At 40.5% G+C, this 20093-nt stretch overlaps 1 protein-coding gene across 6 annotated transcripts in view; it reads left to right on the forward strand.

The window, feature by feature from the left end:
* Positions 1 to 20093, forward strand: part of LOC309626986 (endophilin-A3) — a 651420-nt gene that overhangs the window by 112041 nt on the left and 519286 nt on the right. The window lies entirely within an intron of this gene.

Consider the following 20093-nt stretch of genomic DNA (forward strand, 5'->3'; position numbering starts at 1 on the left):
TGGAGTGAATTGTACCAGGCACTACAATATGAAAGATAGGAAATATATGAACCTGACCTTTCCCTTTCTCTGGAGAGGTCTGGTATTCTCTGGAAGCCAATGGTTGTTGCTCACAGAGTGACTTTTCCCTGCCCAGCTAATCAGATTTGTCTGAATCCTCCTCACCCCATCTGAATTTTCCAGACCCTATCAGGTTGTACATTGTAGGTAGAACAAAATGTTGCAGGGAGTCTGATGATACACCAGCCATGGAATGTTAAGGGAGAAAACGAAGTGAATTAAACGCTCCTAGCTTGTTGTTCAGCTCATGGGATCTGGTTCATTGTTAAGGGATTTAGAAAAAGTATGGGGATTGGGAGAAAACTTCATATTGAGCAAGGGTTTAGCTAATAAAACTTTGCGAAAGTTACCCTTTTGGAGAACTTGAACTCGTGCTGGGACATTGCTGCCCAAACCATGGTCAACAAAATTCTTCTAGATTGTGCAGGCCAAACAGGGTCCTCTAAGTTACCCTGAGAAACTACTGGGGGCTGAGCAGGGAGGCAGAGAAACTCGCAGGAGGAAACGGATGATCTACCCAAACGTGCAAGGTGATCACGTGTGTTCCTCAGGGATCACGCTAATTCGGTTTCATGAATTTTGGTATTTTCAGCATGTTCACGTCTGCACATTGAGCATCCCTAATAGAAAGGCAATTGGCTATGTGTCTTCGCTGCCCAAATCACTCTTAGGGAGATGGCAGAAAACACTTGAAATGGGAAAAGTAGGGCTTCAGGAATTCCTGAGGCAAGAGGAAATTGACATGGTGTGGGGGAAAGAACAGTGCCATCTCTGAGAACAACTATAATCGTTTCTAGATGCCACATTTTCCATTCCATTCTGAAATTTGGGTGTCTACATCATTTCTCTCAGACTACTAGCAACTGTTATACATGTGAGAGAGCAGCATTAAACCAGCACCCCTGCTCCATTCACTCTTCATTTGAGACATCACAGTCTTGGGTCCTCAGAGGCACATGGGTCTGTGCCCCTCCCCCATAGTCATCTGCTCACAGCCCTGTGTGATCTAAGTCCGAGGGAACAGTCCACACAACCAACCACGTGAGTGGCTGGCCCAGCACTGTAGTTTTAATCAGAAGAACTTTCTCCAGTGGTATTTCAATGATCACCTAGACTTTCATTTCCTCAGTTAAGAGCCTAATCCCAATTTCTACTTCACTGGCTTTTCCCCATGGATCAAATCTCCTGTCTAAGGAGTACCTACTAAAGAATCTGTACTGTGGGATTCACCCAGATTAGGTTACATTTGATGCAATTGTATTAGCATGAACAATTGACTAAAGTTGAGGGATTACAGAACCCTCAATCTGGTCCTGAACCTTCTTTTCAGCTTTCTTTCTGTGATCTATTTCCTTTTCTTCTTATTTTATTTTTTTCAGGCTTTATTGAGATATAACTGACATATAACATTGTGTAAGTTTAAGGTGTACAAAATGTTGATTTGATACATATATTCAATATATATTGCAAAATGATTACTGTCATAGTGTTAACTAACTTTCATCACATCACATAATTACCATTACTTTTTTTGTGGTAAGGACATTTAAGATCTACTCTCTTAGCAACTTTAGTATATAATACAGTATTATTAACTATAATCACCATGTTGTACATTAGATTCCCCAGAACTTAGTCATTTTATAACTGGAAGTTTGTACTTATTGACCAATATCTCTCTCATTTCCTCTATCCCCAGTCCCTAGTAACCACTTTTCTACTCTGTTTCTGTGAGTTCAGCTTTTTTTAGATTCTAAATATAAGTGATATCATACAGCATTTGTCTTTCTCTGTCTGACTTATTTCACTTAGCATAATGCCCTCAAGGTCCATCCATGCTGTTACAAATGGCAGGATTTCCTTCTTTCTCACAGATGAATAATTTCCATTGAATGTACAGTTGTCCCTCAGTATCCATGGGACTCCCTGCATATATCAAAATCCAGATGCTCAAGTCCCTTATATAAAATGTCATAGTACAGTTGACCCTCTGTATGGCAGATGCAGAACCTGTGGATACGGAGAGCCAACTGTATATACCACACATTTTTAAATCTGTTCATCTGTTGATGGACACTTGGGTTGTTTCCATATCTTGGCTGTTGTGAGAGTTCAGATATCTCTTCAAGATAATGATTTCATTTCCTTTGGTGTCTACTGAGAAGTGGGATTGCTGTATCATATGGTAGTTCTATTTTTAATTCCTTGAGGAACTTCTGTACTGTTTTCCATAGTGGCTGCACCACTTTATGTTTCCACCAACTGTGTACAAGTGTTCCATATTCTCCACATCCTCACCAGCATTTGTTTTCTCTTCTCTTTTGATAATAGACATCCTAACAGATGTGAGGTGATATTTCATTGTGGTTTTGATTTGCATTTCATGTATCTGTTGGTTGTTTGAATGTCTTCTTTGAAAAAGTGTCTACTCAGTTCCTCTGCCCATTTTTTTGATTGGGTTATTTGTTTTTGTTTTTACTATTGAATGGTATTAGTTCCTTGTATATTTTGGATATTAATCTCTTATTGGATATGTGCTTTGCAAATATTTTCTCCCATTCTATAGGTTGTCTTCTATAGGTTGTTGATGGTTTCCTTTGCTCTGCAGAAGCTTTTTAGTTTGTAGTCCCACTTGTTTATTTTTGATTTTGTTGCCTTTGCTTTAGGTGTTAAGTCCAAAAAAAAAAAATCATTGTCTAGATTGATGTCAAGGAGCTTACCCCCTGTTTTCTTCTAGGAGTTTTATTGTTTTAGGTCTTATGTTCAAGTCTTAAATCCATTTGAGTTGATTTTTGTGTATGGTATAAGATAGAGGTCCAGCTTCATTTTTTTGCATGTGGATATCCAGTTTTCCCAGAACAGTTTATTGAAGAGACTATCCTTTCCCCATTCTATATTCTTGGTTCTTTTGTCATAAATTAATTGACCATATAGGTGTGGGTTTATTTCTGGCTCTCTATTCTGTTCCATTGAGCTATGTGTCTTTTTTGTTTGTCTGTTTGCCAATACCATATGGTTTTGATTACTATAGCTTTGTAATATAGTTTGAAATTAGGAGGTGTGATGCCTCCAGTTTTGTTTTTCTTTCTAAAGATTGCTTTGGCTATTTGGGGTCTTTTGTGGGTCCTTACAAATTTCAGGATTGTTTTTTCTAGTTTTGTGAAAAATGTCATTGGGATTTTGATAGGGATTGCATTGAATCTGTAGAACATTTTGGGTACTTTGGGTTGTATGGACACTTAAACAATATTAATTCTCTACACTGAGAATTGTGAGACATTGACAAAAGAATTCAAAAGACAAATAATTGGGAAGATACTCTGTGCTCATGGATTGGAAGAATTAATATTGTGTGTGTGTGTGTTTCTGTGTACACATGTAACTATCATTTATCCTTAAAAAGGAAGGAAATCCTGTCATTTGTGACAACATGGATGAACTTGGAGGGCATTATGCTGAGCGAAATTAGTCAGACAGAGAAAGACAAATACTGCATGGCATTACTTGTATGTGGACTCTGGGAAAAAAGTTTAACTCATGGAAACAGAGCAGAAAAGTGGTTGCAAGGGTTGGGAGGAATAGAGAGAGGTTGGTAAAAGGGCATAAACTTTCAGTTATAAGATGAATAAGGTTTGAGGATTTAATGTATATATGTCACGATGACTATAGGTTAGAACACTGTATTGTGAAAATGAAATTTTCTAAGAAAATAGAACCTAAATGTTCTCATCAAAAAAAAAAAAAGGTAAATGTGTGAGGTGATGGATAGATGTGTTAATTAACTCAATGGAGAGGATCCTTTCACAATATATATGTATATCAAAATCATCACATAGTACGCTTTAAGTAATCTTACAATTTTGTCAGTTATGTCTCAATAAAGCTGAAAAAATCATTAAAATATTTTTTTAAAAAGAAACAAAAATAAAAAAATCACCATTATATTGGCAAATAATAGTGTAGAAACTCACTAAATGATTCTAAGAAAAAAAATAAATCACTCTAGTTAGAAGGCTGATTAGGTAGAGCTGGATTGAGAAAAAGCCCGAGGAATGTGTGATTGGAGTTCCAGAGAAGGGGAAGGCAATAAAAATTTTTCAAGAAAAAGTAGCCAAAAGTTTTCCAAATTTGTTTAAAAATATAAATTCACACATCCAAGAAGCTCATTGTTATTGATTGAATGTTTGTGTACCCCGCTCAGATTCACATGCTGAAGCCTTAACCCCCAATGTGATGACATTTGGAGGTGGGGCCTTTGGGAGGTAATTCAGTTTAGTTGAGGTTATGAAGGTGGGGGTCCCCATGATGAGATTAGTGCCATTATACAAAGAGGAAGAGAGATCAGAGCTCTCTCCCTCTCTGCCATGTGAGAATGGCAGCCTCTTGCAGCCAGGAAGAAGGCTCTCCCCAGGAACCGAATCTGCCAGCACCTTGATCTTGGACTTCCCAGTCTCTAGAACTGTGAGAAATAAATGTCTGTTGTTGAAGCCATCCAGTCTATAGTATTTTGTTATAGAAGTCCAAGCTGACTAATACTCTCAGCAAACCCCAAGTAGAACAAACAGAGAAAACCACAGTAAGGAACATCAAAATCAAATTGCTGAAAATAAGGGATACAGAGAAAAAAAATTCACAAGACAGTTAGAAATTAAAGGAACAGTGCATACAAATGAACAAAGAGAAATATTGTAGACTACTGGTCAGAAGAGATGCAAGCCAGAAGACAATGGAATGGCATCTTTAAAGCACTGAAAGAAAACTATAAACCTAGAATTTTATACCTAGTGAAAATATCTTTCAAAAATATCTTTGAAAATATCTTTCAAATGAAAGTGGAATAAAAACGTTTCCACACAAAAAAGCTGAGATATTCATTGCCAGTAGATCTGAGCAAAAAAAGGAAGTTATTTAGGCAGAAGGAAAATGACACCAAATTGATACTGAGATCTATACAAAAGAAAGAAGAGCCCTAGAAATGGTAAATATGTGAGTAAATATAAAATACATTTTTTAATTTGAAATTTTGTTTTAAAGATGATTGACCATTTAAAGCAAATACAATAATAATGTATTGCGGTATTTATAACATATGTAGAATTTAAAAGTATGATAAAAATAGCACAAAGGATAAGAGGGGGAAATAGAAGTGCACTCTTTTAAGCTTCATGTATAATATGTATAATAAGTAAAATAGTATAATTTTATTTATAGGTAGACTATCATGTTAGAGGTGAATATTTTAACCCAAAAGCAACTATTAAAAAAATACAACAAAGGGCTATAGTTAAAGCCAATAGTGGAAACAAAATGGAATCCCCCAAAGTACCTAATTAACACAAAAGAAAACAGGAAAAATGGAAAAGGGGAACAAAGAACAGATGGGAGAAATAGAAAACAAATAGCAAGATGGTAGCTATAAACCCAAGCATATTAATGATTACATTAAATGTAATGGTTTAAACATTCCAATTAAAAGTCAGAGATTGTCAGCTTGAATTAAAAAAAAACAACTATATGCTATCTACAAGAAACCTACTTTAAAATAAAGACATACATGGGTTAAAACTAAAGGATGAAAAACTATACCATGCACACACTAATTAAGCCCCCCAGAAGCCTGCCTAGTCACTGCACCAGCACATGTGGAAGACCAGCTTCATTTTTTCCATGAATTTGCCGTCCCTCTAATTGCACCACACAACGAAGGCGTACACACTAGTTTCTAGGCCACCTCCCCTAGCATCTCCTCTGGGAGGCCTGAATAGGAAGTGTCTTCTATGTTGCAAAATAAGGTGTGATCCCAGTCCTCAGCTGACACATCCATTCCAAATTGGGTGCCCTTCCGAGCTCTAGCACAGATATCATTGTTGCTTCTACTTAAATCTCTTTTCCCCTCCAAGCAACATTACCATTTGTGCTGGGGATACTTATACCCCTGAAAACCATTGTTCAGCTGCCAAAGCAGGAACCTCTTGACTAAGTTTTATGGAATTCAAATGGGCATAGCAGGCACTGCACCACAGTTCCATAATCCCAGACATCTATGGCCTTTAGGTTGGAGGGAAGAATGAAGCAGCCAGTAAAGCAAATCAGTCTCACTGGTCAGCTGCTAGGCTGTTGTCCATGTTGTGGTCTCTTATAATCCCTCTCTCAGACTCTGAAGAAATCCACACATCTGCTGGTGATTAGGGGAGCAAAGAGGTGGTCTAATTCCCTCTCAACCCAGAGCACACGCACACCTAATTCTAAAGAATGTCCAACAAATTCCTTTTAAAAATGTAATTTAATTCTTACTAAAGCAGTACGTGTACATAATTTTAGAAGTCAAATGATAGTCCATGCCTTACAGGAGAGGAAGCAGTCCTTTACCCCAGGCTTCCTGTACCTCAATTTTTGCTCCCCATCTCCACCACTCAGAATACATGCTTTTAAATCTTTCAGCCTTTTCTTCTCTTTCTCTCTTTTTAAACTTTGTTATTTCTATACAACATGCTTATATTACTAGTTGTGATTTTTTAAATTTTAGAAGTCATCTATTGACTTCCTACTATTAAAATACTATTATGTTTCCTAAACCACCATACATGCCCCTCCCCATCTTCCCAATTTATATAGTTTTTGTCAAATTAATCTTTTGTATTGTCATTATTATAATTATGCAAATATTGTTCACAGCTATACCATGTACTGGTATCATAATACCAGTACTGTGATTTTTAAAAAATATTTATCTATTTATTTTGGCTGTGCCGGGTCTTAGTTGTGGCACTCGGGATCTTCGTTGTGGCCTGTGGGCTTCTGTAGCTGCAGCATGAGGGCTTCTTAGTTGCAGCATGCGTGTGGGATCTAGTTCCCCAGCCAGGGATTGAACCCAGGCCCCCTGCATTGGGAGCACAGAGTCTTACCCACTGGACCACCAGGAAAGTCCCTGTATTATGATTTTATTTCCCTTATTATATCATTTTAAATAATTGCCTTATTTTTTGTTCACTTAGTTTTATAGCAGTTATTTATCATTGATTCAGCCCCAAACATTCTAAAAGAACTCTAACAGTCCTCTTATGCAGTCAAACACACCAACTAATCTATCAGTTCCATGGTTTTCCCTTAGAGACAGCCCTCCTAGAGCCAGCATTCTCAGAACTGAGTGGGGGTGGGGTGGGGGAAGGAGGGCCTCACCCACTTTTACTTCTCCACTCCCAGTGTTTCTCTGGTCCAGCCTCTCTGGAGGATGGGTCTCCTGTTTTCTGCAAAGAGAGGCAGGGTCATTCCCGTGGCTTTGTGGCCTGGGCTTGGAATCTGGGGGCCCAGCTCCTCCTTTTTAGAGGTTTAAACCAGTTCTGCTTTCCACCCTGCACTGCCAAACCCACCCTATTCTTTCTCTTTGAAGGTGCCTGTGCCTTGATTTCTGAAACTTTCCAGGCTTCTGTACTGGGAATCAGTTTTTCACCAGTTTCATCTCCTCTGCAGGCAGTCAGATTTTTGTTCTCAGAGCTCAGCTAAGGCAGCACCATTTATTCAACTGTTTTCAATTTCCCCAAATTTGGTTGACATCTCTAGTCTGTCATCTCTTCTCTTGTTCTCTTTCTAATTCTTTTAGTGTCCTTCTGTGTGATTTTGGGAAGAGGTGGAGATAAACATGTGTTATGTCTGCTTTGTTTAGCTGAAAACCTCCTTCAGTCAATTCTTAACTTATGTTCTAGTGATAGAATCAATCTGTTTGGAGTAAAAAGGGGTGGTAGGGATTCGTCTACCCAGTTCATGCCCATGTACCATTTAGGAGCAGTAGGCCATAGAGTTTTAAGGGACCTTTATGGACAATCATGTTTATTTGTCTTCTCAGTATATCTTCCATGCTTGACCTCAGTATGTAATAACTACTCAGCACATGAGCAGAAACAGTTTCCTTTGGAACTCTTCCTTGCCATCCTCTACTCCCCATCCCCAGTCCTTTTATTCCTCTTATTCTCCCTAAAATGGCTGCTTTTGGCCATGGCCTTTGGTGTGCATTGTCAGTCTGTGGATTAGTCCTTTGGAGTGGATTTCTCTCTTTTGCCCATTGCTGGAGACAGGGTGGAGGGAGTCTCACATCCTGCTGGTTGGATGGAAAAAGGCCATTATGGTCATCTGGTCTCCAGGTGGATTCTCTAAAATACATCAGATATCTTGTGCTGTTGGCATATCTCCTGTATTTTATTATCCTGAAGAGTGTCTGCCTTGAAGGAGAAAAACAAATACCGTATGCTAACACATATATATATATGGAATCTGAAAAAAAAAAAAAGGTTCTGAAGAACCTAGGGTCAGGACAGGAATAAAGACACAGATGTAGAGAATGAACTTGAGGACACGGGGAGGTGGAAGGGTAAGCTGGGACAAAGTGAGAGAGTGGCATGGACTTATATACACTACCAAATGTAAAATAGATAGCTAGTGGGAAGCAGCCGCATAGCACAGGGAGATCAGCTCGGTGCTTTGTGACCACCTAGAGGGGTGGGATGGGGGGGTGGGAGGAAGAGGCAAGAGGGAGTAGATATGGGGATATATGTATACATATAGCTGATTCATGTTGTTATACAGCAGAAACTAACACAACATTGTAAAGCAATTATACTCCAATAAAGATGTTAAAAAAAAAAGAGTGTCTACCTTCTTCCCAGACTCGGGTTATGTTATGAGCATGCTTTTCAATTATCTTGGCCTTGCAAGGCATGGGCTCTAGGAAAAGAATGGAGGAGAGAAAAACCACAAATATATTTTAAATATGTTGGATGTATTAATTAGTATTTTGGGATGCCTAATCCTTTTATTTATTTATATAGCTTTAAAAACAAAGTGCAGTGGAGCTGAGCACACTGATGTTATATCTCTTGCCTCTTCATTCTAACCATCTGGGCAGGCCTCACTAATTTGGCATAAACCTTCTGTATGTCATATAATTTGATTAATAATTCCCTATGGTGTACCAAGTTCTGTAAAACCTGTTTTTAAAGAGTAAAGTAGAACTAAGACACTTCAAAGAGATAAATCTGATACCTTGGGTATAAATTCTGGGCATTTGTTAAATATGTACTATAAACATGAAAATAAAGTTGAAGTATCCTTAGAAGGAGTGGCTATAAAATAGTTACTGAAATGATCAAAAGTAGAGGAAGCAGAAAGATATCAGAATTGACCTAAAATATCTCCAAAAGAGTGGACAGGGGTGCCATGGGCAGTTGTGCAGGTTGTGTCCTGAAGAAGATGTCCAGTTGAGGAAGCAAGCTTACACTCCACTCCCCAGGTTGGGTGCCCATGGGAATGCATGGATGCTGTAGGGGCTAGAGACTACTTTATCATATGTGAACTAAAATAGATCATACAACTATGAATTTTGGGGAAATGTATCATTAAGGGAATGGATATTTTAGCTTTTAGGCAAATTGGGCTTCTCCAGAGCCCTCCAGCAGGTTAAACCCAGATTGGGTGGCACCTGGTACTTCCCTGCTAGACACTTTATCTGGGTTTTATGGAGGACAGAAAGACCAGGCCTGGGCCTCCAACTCTCAGACTGCACAGCTGAAGCACCCAGTTTAAAGAGTTTAAAAGGTTCTAGGTTTTCAGAGAAACTTGAGCATTTCAGGCCTGAAATTAAATTATTTGCAAAAGCCTGAACATCTAAACTTCCAAAGCCACTTAAAATTAGGCCCTGCATATGTCTGGAAGTCAGGAAATATAAGACAAAAGTCAAAGGGTCAAGATTGTATAAAAGGTAAACTCAGATCTCAGGGGATGATTCTACCAATGTCCTCGGGGGGTGGGTGGGGAAGCAGCTCAGGTTCTTTTCCTGAAACTGAAGACCTTGCAAATGGGCTGGGGCCAAGTCTGGAACATCCAGCATTTGCTGCCTGTGGGGAGGGGATGCCCCCCTCCTGGAGGTGTGTGTCAGGGCCAGACTCCTGGGGAGTGAGCTGCAGAGAGGTGAAGAGGAGGTGGGGCTCCTTTTCCTCACCATCAGAGGGAAGCAGGGGAGGAAAACGTGGGTTCCCAGGATCGCATTCAAGTGGGCAGGAGGGGGCTGGAGGGAGCTAACACCAGATGGACTCAATTTTCTATATAAAAATCAGGTGAGGTCGTTCAACAAGCATCAGTGGGGGGAGAGCAAAAGCCGAATGGAAAACAGAGAAGAGATGGGCTGTTTTTGAAGTTTCTAGCCTTAAATGTATTGCATGGGGGTGGCCAAGATTAGGTAATTGGTGATTTGTTTTGTTTTTAAGAAGCAATGGATCTGCAAAGGAGAAAATTCAGGGCATTTGTTCATTGTCATTGATTTAAGCATTATGATTTAATTCCTGTTTTTAAAATGGCTGTTCTATGTAGTGAAAATCTTTCAAAGTTATGAACTTTGTGTATTTTTTTGTGTGTGCATCTAGAGGAGTGCACATACTTTACGAGCACAGCTTAATGTATTTTAGCAAAGTGAGCCCTCTCATGTACCCTGCACCCAGTCTGAGAAATGGAACATAAGCAGCCCCCAGAAGCCTCCCTGGGACCCCTTTCAGTCCTGACTGCCCCTCCCACAGGTTACCAGGATCCTGATTTCTAATAGCTTTGGTCGGTTTTGCCTAAAACTAATGAACTTTAACGTCAATCCATTCATGATCTGCAAACCCACGGGTGAGATCTTAAGTCACTCATTTACTTCTCAAATTTTGTGGGGTGACAGAGTTCATTAGGTTCTGTACTAGTCAGTGTGTGTGTGTGTGTGTGTGTGTGTGTGTGTGTGTGTGTGTGTGTGCGCACGCGCGCCTGTACAGAGATGGGCCAGACAAAGCTTCATCTTCCAGCAGCTTGCTTGAGGTAAGCTTCCAGCCCACGAAGAGGATGGGTGGCAGCGTGTGTGTCAGTACCCCTCATGGTCCTCCATCACTTCAGCCACATCAGCTCTCTTGTTCCCCAGCCTGGGTGGGCAGAGGGTGCATAACGGTCAGGAGTAAGGAAAAGTCACGGGAATGGAATGGTGCTAACCAATACAATACATGCTTACTAAGCTGTGTTTTCCAGTTCAGAGTCTGGTAGGGAGGAGAATAAAGTCACAGCTTACTATAGAAATAAGGGTCATGTTAGGGCACAAAGGAATCCAGCCTCTATGTAATACCATATGACTGCCCTGGTCAGGGAAAAGCACCTTGAGGGGCCAGTGGTAGGGACAGACACCGGTCAGCTCACTCGACTCCAGCTTCTCCTAAGGCTGCATGAGACTCTCCTTGGAAACCTACTCAAAAGTTTCAAATGTCTGCTCCTACGGGACAAATGGGTTCATCTCTGCTGGTCCAGCCCCCAGCACAAGGCCAGGTGCATAGCATGTGCTCAATACGTTTGTGTTAACTGAATGAACTTTACTGAAGTGTACTTTAGAGCAAGGAGTATTCATACACATTAAAGTCCTGATTCTCTCCAGGCCAGTGGGTGGACTTCCGAGGCCTGAGTTTGAGAGATGGATCAATCACCTCTTGTTGGGGACGGGTTGTCTCTCTGAGCTTTGAATGAGAAACTGTACATATCTCACAGGCTTGCCATGAGAGTGCACAGTGGCATGTCCCATATACACTGTGACTTTTTTCCCTTTGCACATCCAGGGGCCTGATATGGCCCGGGCCACAGAAGGTGGTTGCAGGCCACTGGTTCCATGCTTCAGGGGTGAGGGCACATTCTACTGTTTGGACAAAATCTGACAAAATCAGTTTCAGAATCCAACACCCACTTGGGCCAAGGTGATGACAAATAATACCAGCCTCTGAAGTTTACCAGCAGAGTTGCTGAGCCACAGGAGAGAAAATGTTGCCCCCATGGCCAAGGGAAGGACATACCTGTAACTCAGTTGTTTTCCATCCATCCAGTTCACTTAAACACAAGGAGCTGTTTATGAGCATGTGTTAAATAAGAAAACTGCATCCGGGGTCTCTATAAGACTGTCATTTACAGCCTTGCTACTCAAAGTGTGGTCCCTGGACCAGTAGCACTGGCATCACCTGGGAGCTTGTTAGATATGCAAAATCTTAGGCCTTGGGGCCTACTGCAGACCCGGGGAATCAGAGCCTGCATTCTAACTAGATACCCAGGGGATTCATGTAGACATTAAAGATTGAGAAGCACTGCTTTAGAGAGCTGTGGAATCTCACCTTTGACCATGCGTAAAATTCTGCTGTTTCACTTTGAGGTCCCTCGCTGCCCCCTATAGACAGTAATCATAACAGCAATGAACCGACTTTAAAAATATTAATACAAATCAACACAGACACTGTGTAAACTTTCCTTGTGTGATTACAAGAGGCACATACAGAACAAGTGGGAGATTCTTGAAATACCAGATGCTAAGGACATTTCTGCTACATTTGTAAATGCACCAAATCCTACACTTAAAGGGAACCACAGTTTCTTCTCACAAGGGCAGTGGAAAGAGGATATGAATTCAATCTGGGAATTGACTTATCCCCTGAAAAATGGGGGCTTATAGGAAAATGGGTGGAGAAAAGCACACTTTTTAGTAGACCAGCAAGCATTGTTTTCTTAAAATTGAATGTCTGTGTCTTTTGGGGTTTTCTTAGAATGATTCAGTGATCTACAGTTCCATAATTATTACCTCTAAGTCCTGAGAATCGATGTCTTAACGTCCTTCAGTGCTTCATTTGGCACATGTTATAAAAGGAATTTGACATTTTCCCCAAGGGGAATGGGGACACGGTTAGAGCATTAGTCCCAGTAGGTGCCTGGAGTAGAGACGGGTAGAGGATACGTGCAAGCTTGGACTGCTGGGGTCTAGGGCCAGAACCTCCTGCCAGTGAGGGCCCACAGACTTCTATGCAACTTCTGAGCAGTGACCAGAAGAGGAATAAGCCATGTGTAAATAATGATACTAATGAGACTGTCTCATGCATTTGACAAAGCTTCCCTGAGTCCTACCACACCTGTCAGGTCATTGTTATCAACCTCATGGTCCACTTAACGAGCTGGCGAACTTGCAGGTTCAAGGACAAGGCCACAGCCAGATGGGAATTCCCTGTCCTCCATGGCAGCACTGCTGTGATGCCCGCCCAGATGTGCCTATGGGAGAACCCTGTTTCTTGTGGTCCCTCCCTCTGCTGACCATCCTGGCAGGATTCCTGGCCTTTAGTCCAGCCGCTGGCTGCAGAGCTGACTCTCGCCATTCCATGGGAGTCAGTACTGGCAGGACCGTTGTTCACATCACCTTGAATACGCAACACAAACAGCAACCTCTCACATTTCCTTGGCTTTTCAACTCCATCTACTTTGACCACAGCTCCTCCCTAATCACCCCCGCCCCCCAAACACACAACTTCTTGCTAAATCTAATACACTACTTTGCGTCTTCATCTGCCCTCTTCATAGTCATTTATTCACTAAATGAATATGCTTATGGAGTGGCTCTAGGCCTCCATGTCCTCTTCTGGTATTGGGAGCACGGCAGTAAATAGAGTAGAATAATCTCTTACCCTTCTAGAGCTGCTCTGCACAACGCAGTAGCCACTAGCCACATGTGGCTATTTAAGCTTTAATTAATTAAAACCAAATAAAGTAGAAATTGAGAGCCACAGTTGCCACCTTTTAAGTGATTGATAGCCGCAGTTGTCCAGTGGTTCTCAGTATTGGACAGCACAGATAGAGAACATTTCCATCATCATGGAAAGTTCTATTGAACAGTGTGATAGAGCTTTTATTCATTCTGGGAGTGGAGTTGGAGGATACAAAATTGAAAATTAGGTATTATTAAAATATCTAGAGTAAAGAGGAAAAAATAAATTGAGGAAAAGGGGATAGATAATGATAGAATTGGGATGCAGGGGGCTGCTTAGTAACCACTGGCTCTATTGGCCACTTCCTCTTTCTTGAAATTCCTCCTTTAGTACCATGACCATCATTCTCTATTTTTTCTCCTCCTACCTCTCTGGTTAAAGTTTTAGTGACAGAACAGGTCTTCTTGAGATTCTTACAAACTGCAGCAACATTTTGCACTCAACACCATTAAGATGAGCTGCTGTGACAAGACTAGAGGTGCTAGTGTGCTCTTAAAAAACTTTGAAATTATGAGTAAATGGCATGCAACTAACCACTGTCTGATAAACTTATGGTTCCTAAAGGTTTACCTCTGCCACTTCTCAGTAGCACCACAAGGTGGCAGCAGTAGTTTACAAAAGCCATCAGGACACCACTCACTAATTCCACATCCCTGGCATTTGTTTAAAAGTAAATCTTCCGGGGTAAAATGTGAAAATGAAAACTGCACCTATGCAATTAACAAATTCTAATTAGCATTACACCATGATCCAGAATTCTAACTGAACATTTTTAGAGTGCAGAACAATGGAGTCATGCATTCTGTATAACTATGAAAGACATTAATTCATCAGTTAATTATATTTACTTTCACTGTGTGCTTATTGCAGCCCTTCACCCAATCCTCATTTTTAAACACACAAAAATACTTCAGTGTTTTTCCTCTACATTTTAAAATGGAAAGATTTCTCTGGCCTTTTCTGGAACCCATCAATTGATTTTCCATCAGCTTCATGTAAAACAATAAGTGAAGAAAATCTATACATTTGTTCCCAGTTGTGATCTTGCAAGTTCAAGGCAAATTGCCATGTTCAGCATCTGGGATTCATCATGTCTGCTCTGTTACCTCATCGATGGGCACACATCTTTCCCAGATGTGCAAAATAAAAGGTCTGTGAAGTTATAAGGAACGCAAAATAATAGCCATGCTCGCAACTTTCTGCGCAACCAGGTATGTGGAGATTTTAAATTGAGGGAAGGAATGCGTCTAGGTCTGGTCTATCTAAATACTTGGCATAATGCACAAATGCCACATAATGGGCCAGAGCTCCACCCTTTCATGCATGAGTAACCCAGAGTGCCTCCCCAGAAAGGAGTCTGGGTGAGAGCTTTTTTTCAAGAAAAAAAAAAAAGAGTAAAGCTGGAAATTGAGAGGCCATGGTTAAACTAACATTTTAGGATTATTTAAGACATCAGTATTTGAACTCAGCTCTCCAAAGACTGCCAAGAACTGCAATCTGGAGCTTATATCAGGCCACAGGCTTAAAGTCATGGACTTCAAGGCAAATGGAAGATGTAGATCCATGTCTCTTTGACACCCCCTCCCTTTTTATAAGATTTTCCTCTAATGACCATGGAGGGTGGGAGCAATTATAACTATGCTACATAAATGGCAATTTGCACTTAGAACTGTTCAAGTCTTTGATGCACTAATTTCACATCTGGGAATCCATTCTAAGGAACTATTCTTAAATACAGAAAGTAATCCTAATATGGAAAAAGATATTTAATGTAGTGTTATTTAAGTGATGAAAAATTTGGGGGGAAAATCCTTTAAAGGAGTAGTAATAGAAAATGATCAAATATAATTTGACATGTCTACATAATTGGTTATTAAGTTGTCATGAAAATAATGTGTGTGAAGACTAGACAGTATAGAAAATGCTCATGTAATTAAGAGAATAAAGAAAATAAAGTAGTATGCATAGTCATGACCCTGCTGTGTTTAAATTTTGCATAGGAAAAAGGCTGTAAAAGAAAAATATGCCAAAATATTAAGAGCAGTTGTTTCAATGGTGATTCCAAAGGTAAAATTTCCTCCTTTTTACTTTTTGATAGTTTCAAACTCTAGGTGTTATTGTATCATGGAAAATATATACTTGTGAAAACTTTTATTTTGAATTTAAAATAATTTTGCTATTCTTCTATCTCAAAATTTCTGTTTGTCTTCTCTCCATCTTTGCCTCCCTGGCTTAAAACCAACACCCTGCATCCTAGTCTCAAACTGGTTCTTTTTCTGTTTCAGATAAAGGAAACTGGACCCACTCTGGTCTTTGCTGGAGGCTTTTCAGCTGGCTGGGGCTAGAGCATGATCTGGTTTAAGTTGAAGGAGGTGACGAGGTGGCCCTAGTCCATGCGCCCTGGCCACTGCTCATTCTAATCATGCTATAGCTTCCCTACAATGTTTAATTATTGATGTTGATAGAGAATATAAGTTCAAATATTTTATAGAACAATGATAACCGCTAGTGGGTAAAAATTGGGTACATAACTCACAAAAGTAAAGGGGAAGAAAAAGCAAAGAAAACCTTTGAAGCACATAGATACTAGTGATAGAAGGAGCTATTTGAAGGGGTAAAAAAACCCCAGATAACATGCCATAAACTGACAAAACTAGGACCAAATATATCCTTTTCATAATAAATATGAATGCTTTAAATCTCTCTAGGAAAATACATTTAAAACATATTTTGGCCCACAAACAAAATTAAAATGTATTCTCTTTATAAGAGCACATGTCAAACAAAATGAAAGGTCAAAAGTAAAGGATGTATACTTAAAGTTTCTGAGAGAGTAGATCTTAAATGTTCTCATGTCACCAAAAAAAAAAAAAAAAAGAAAAAGAAAAAAGAAAGACAAATGAGGTGATGGAGGTGTTAACTAACCTTACTGTAGTGATCATTTTGCAATATATATATGTGTATCAAATCACACAGTACACCTTAAACTTATGTAATATGACATGTATGTTAATTAATCTCAATAAAGCTGGAAAAAAGAAGAGACAGGAGGAAAAGGACGAATTAGGACATATGAAGCACATACAAACAAAACGTAGGGATACAAAAAAATTACATGTGACAAAGTAAAATAGAAGCAAAAATCCATAAGTAGGACAGATATGTTATTTTATAAGGATAAGATTCCAATCCACAAGGAAGATATGGCAGTCACAAACACAGGCAAAATATGACAGCCCTAAAATATTTAAAGGCAAACTCCCAAATGAAGGCACAACAGACATAATTATAACTGTAACAAGATACTGTAGACTACTTCTCTCAGTCTCTGGTAAGTGAAGTAGAAGAAATCAGGACACAGAGCATTTGAACAATGAGCTCAGAAGACTTGATTTATGAGATACATGATGGGATAATATTCGGAGACATTAATCAGTAGGCTTCTCTCCCTCTCAGTCCCCTGCCCAAGGCTCTTCTGCTCCTGCCCACACAGAGAAATGTGACACTCATGACAGGACCAGACACAAGAGCTGCAAATACTAGATTCAAAAGCTGGCCTGACCACAAGGCAGACAGATGTGAATGCACACTAGCATAGTACTCTGTGGACCAAGGAAGGGGAAATGGAGGGGAGAGCCAAGGACTACAAGGAAAGGAACATAGGAGAACACCCAAGCCTCTTCCAGACCATGGGTCATCTGTCCAGAGTGCCAGAGACAACCACAGCATCCCTCTTGTCATTTACCTTGAAGACCACCAAGTGCCCAAAGATCCTTCAGTTTAGGGTGATGCTTGTTTGTGCTTCAGGACTCCCCCATTGGTTTCATACCATGTAGACAACTCTGTCAGATAGCCCAAGACATTTGTATACTCCTTCCTTAAACAGATTGAGGAGCTATGGGCCCTTGGGTCCTGGAGGGGTGATGGTGATGTAAAAGGCAAACCACGAACTGGCCAATGTGGCTCCAGCTAGCACGTCTTTGAAATCTCCCTCTGAGCTAGGAGCTGTGGTAGAACACATGCTCCTGTTACCCATGAACTGAAAAACTGTATCCTAGAAACTGAGAATACACATTATTTCAAACCTCTGTGGTACATTTATAAAATGAAACATAATAGACTATGTTAAAAAAAACCTTCAAGACACGTTATTTGACAATAGTACCACAAGTCTCAAATTTCATATATCATGAATAAGAGAAATCAAACCACCTTAAAAAGATTTTAAAAATTGTCTTGAATAACATTTGGATCAAAGAGTTATTTCCTCTTTGTAATTGCAATTAAAAATTTATTTAAAACACAATCAGAAGAACTATACTACATAATGAAAACAAAGTGTGAAACCAAAGCTGTACTCAGGAGGAAAATTCATAGTTTTACATGTGTTGATTATAAAACAAGAAAGTATAAAAATAAATAAAACACATTCAACTGAAAGGATTAAGGAGTTCCCAGATAAACATTCGTGGGCATTCGTGTTGCTGTTGTTTGTAGATACTTCTTTTGGCTACCTGGCATCTGAAGCTTCTTCCTATATTGGAGAAATCCACCATGGTGTGGGTCTTAGACTCTAGAGCCGGGGCATAACATCTAGACTTAGCTCATCAGATGCTGCCCCCTGGAACTTTGAATCTGGAGTGAGTGCCTGAAAGAAGCAGAAACAGCTTAGCCTTCATTCTGGTAGCCACAGCCTGAACATGTGGTGGAACCAGCACATCCCAACAAGCTGCCCCTGGACATGCTGGAGATCTGACCACTCAGATTCCTAGTTCCTGCTCATCCCCCCCACCTGGTTCCCTACATCCCCTGAACCTCTGGGCTGCCTGATAATCCTTCTCCAATATATTCTTTTCCAGCTTAGGATCAGTTTCTGTTGTGAATAACTTCAATCTCCTGAACAAAACAGAAGGAAGGAATGTATAATAAAGATAGAAATTAATGAGAGAAAAAAAATCTATAGCAATGATGAATAAACTCAAGAACTTAAAAAAAATTTTTTTTATTATTATTTATTTATTTATTTTGGCTGCACTGTGCAGCATGCGGGATCTTAGTTCCCCGACCAGGGATGGAACCCGTGCCCCCTGCAGTGGAAGGGCGGAGTCTTAACCACTAAACCGCCAGGAAAGTCCCAAGAACTGTTTTAAACGACCAACAAAATTGGCAAACCTCTGAGTCTTATCACAGAAAAAATTAAGAAAAATCACAAATACTTTTATGAAGGAAAAACATACATGAACGATTCTGACATTAAAAAAATGATGAGAATACGCTTACAGTTCTATACTTGATGAAATGAAAAGATAAATTACCAAAATTAACTGAATTGCAATATGCTATCAACCAAGGAAAAAAGGCCAAAAAGTTTAAAAAAAACTCACCCCCTTTCCCAAAGGGCACGGAGTCAGACTGGTTTAGGGAGAAGTCCCTTTAAACCTGTTCTACTTAGACTACTCTTGGACACACAAAGAAGGCAGGTGAGCCCCTTCCAGATGGCCTGGCCCCCAGCCGCCCCTGCCTTAGTAGCAGTTCCCCTGGGGCAGGGCCTGCTGTTGAGTGGGGTTCAGCCTGTAGTGTGGACAGGTCATCTTGCTACGCTATTCGGACCTAGCTGTTACCACCCTCATACCTTCTAGTTACCTATCTGTGGCTGGTGTCAGCTTTATGTAGGCCAGTCAAGTCCACAGCACTCATGCAAGTCATACTAATTAACCCTCTGGATGGCCGCCTTTTTCTTCTTCACTATGTTCATTGTTTTCTCCCATATCAGAGGAAGAATGCTCCTGTTCGCACCCTCTAAAGGGAAAGTGAGGAAACAGAGGCACAGGGAGATGTAGTTACCAGCCCAGTCCTCACTAGGATGAAGTCAGGGATAAGGGAGTTGGGAGCTAATGGCCAAGGAGAGCCCGTGTGACTTTTATCCTGGAGAAATGCAGGATGCCAGGAGGGGATGCCAGGGAACAGGTGTAAACCGGGGCTCTTGGTCATCCCAGATGGGATCTGTTGAGGGTCCAGAGAGAGGAGCTTCTTTCTTTTAGGTGAAGACTGGAGGAGGAAGAGGGTTGTATCTTTCAGTGTTAAGCGTTGCTAAGAGTGGGTTCTAGGTCTTTTGGGAGCCCTAAGGACTTTTGGAGGCCAGATTCCGCTTATGCTGACCTGTTGGGCGCAGCTCTGACACGAAGATCAGTGGGATGCTCCAGACCCCTGGCTGGATCTCCGCGCACATGGGCGCTCTGGTCTCTCTGAAAAAGGACACTCTGTAACTGACACAACTGGTAAGAGTTACCGAGGGAGCTGCGTTCGTCCTCGGGTGAATTCCCCTGGATACAGAGCAGGCTGTTTAAGGCTCCTTGGAGATAGCTGCTCTTAATACAGTTGACAGTGGGCTCAGCGCTCTATGGAGGCGAGCGCGGTATTTAACAAATTACCCAATAACTCTTGGGCTCCTAGAGGACC

Source organism: Balaenoptera borealis, assembly GCF_965194805.1.
Source record: "Balaenoptera borealis genome assembly, chromosome: 3".
Classification (NCBI taxonomy): Eukaryota; Metazoa; Chordata; class Mammalia; order Artiodactyla; family Balaenopteridae; genus Balaenoptera; species Balaenoptera borealis.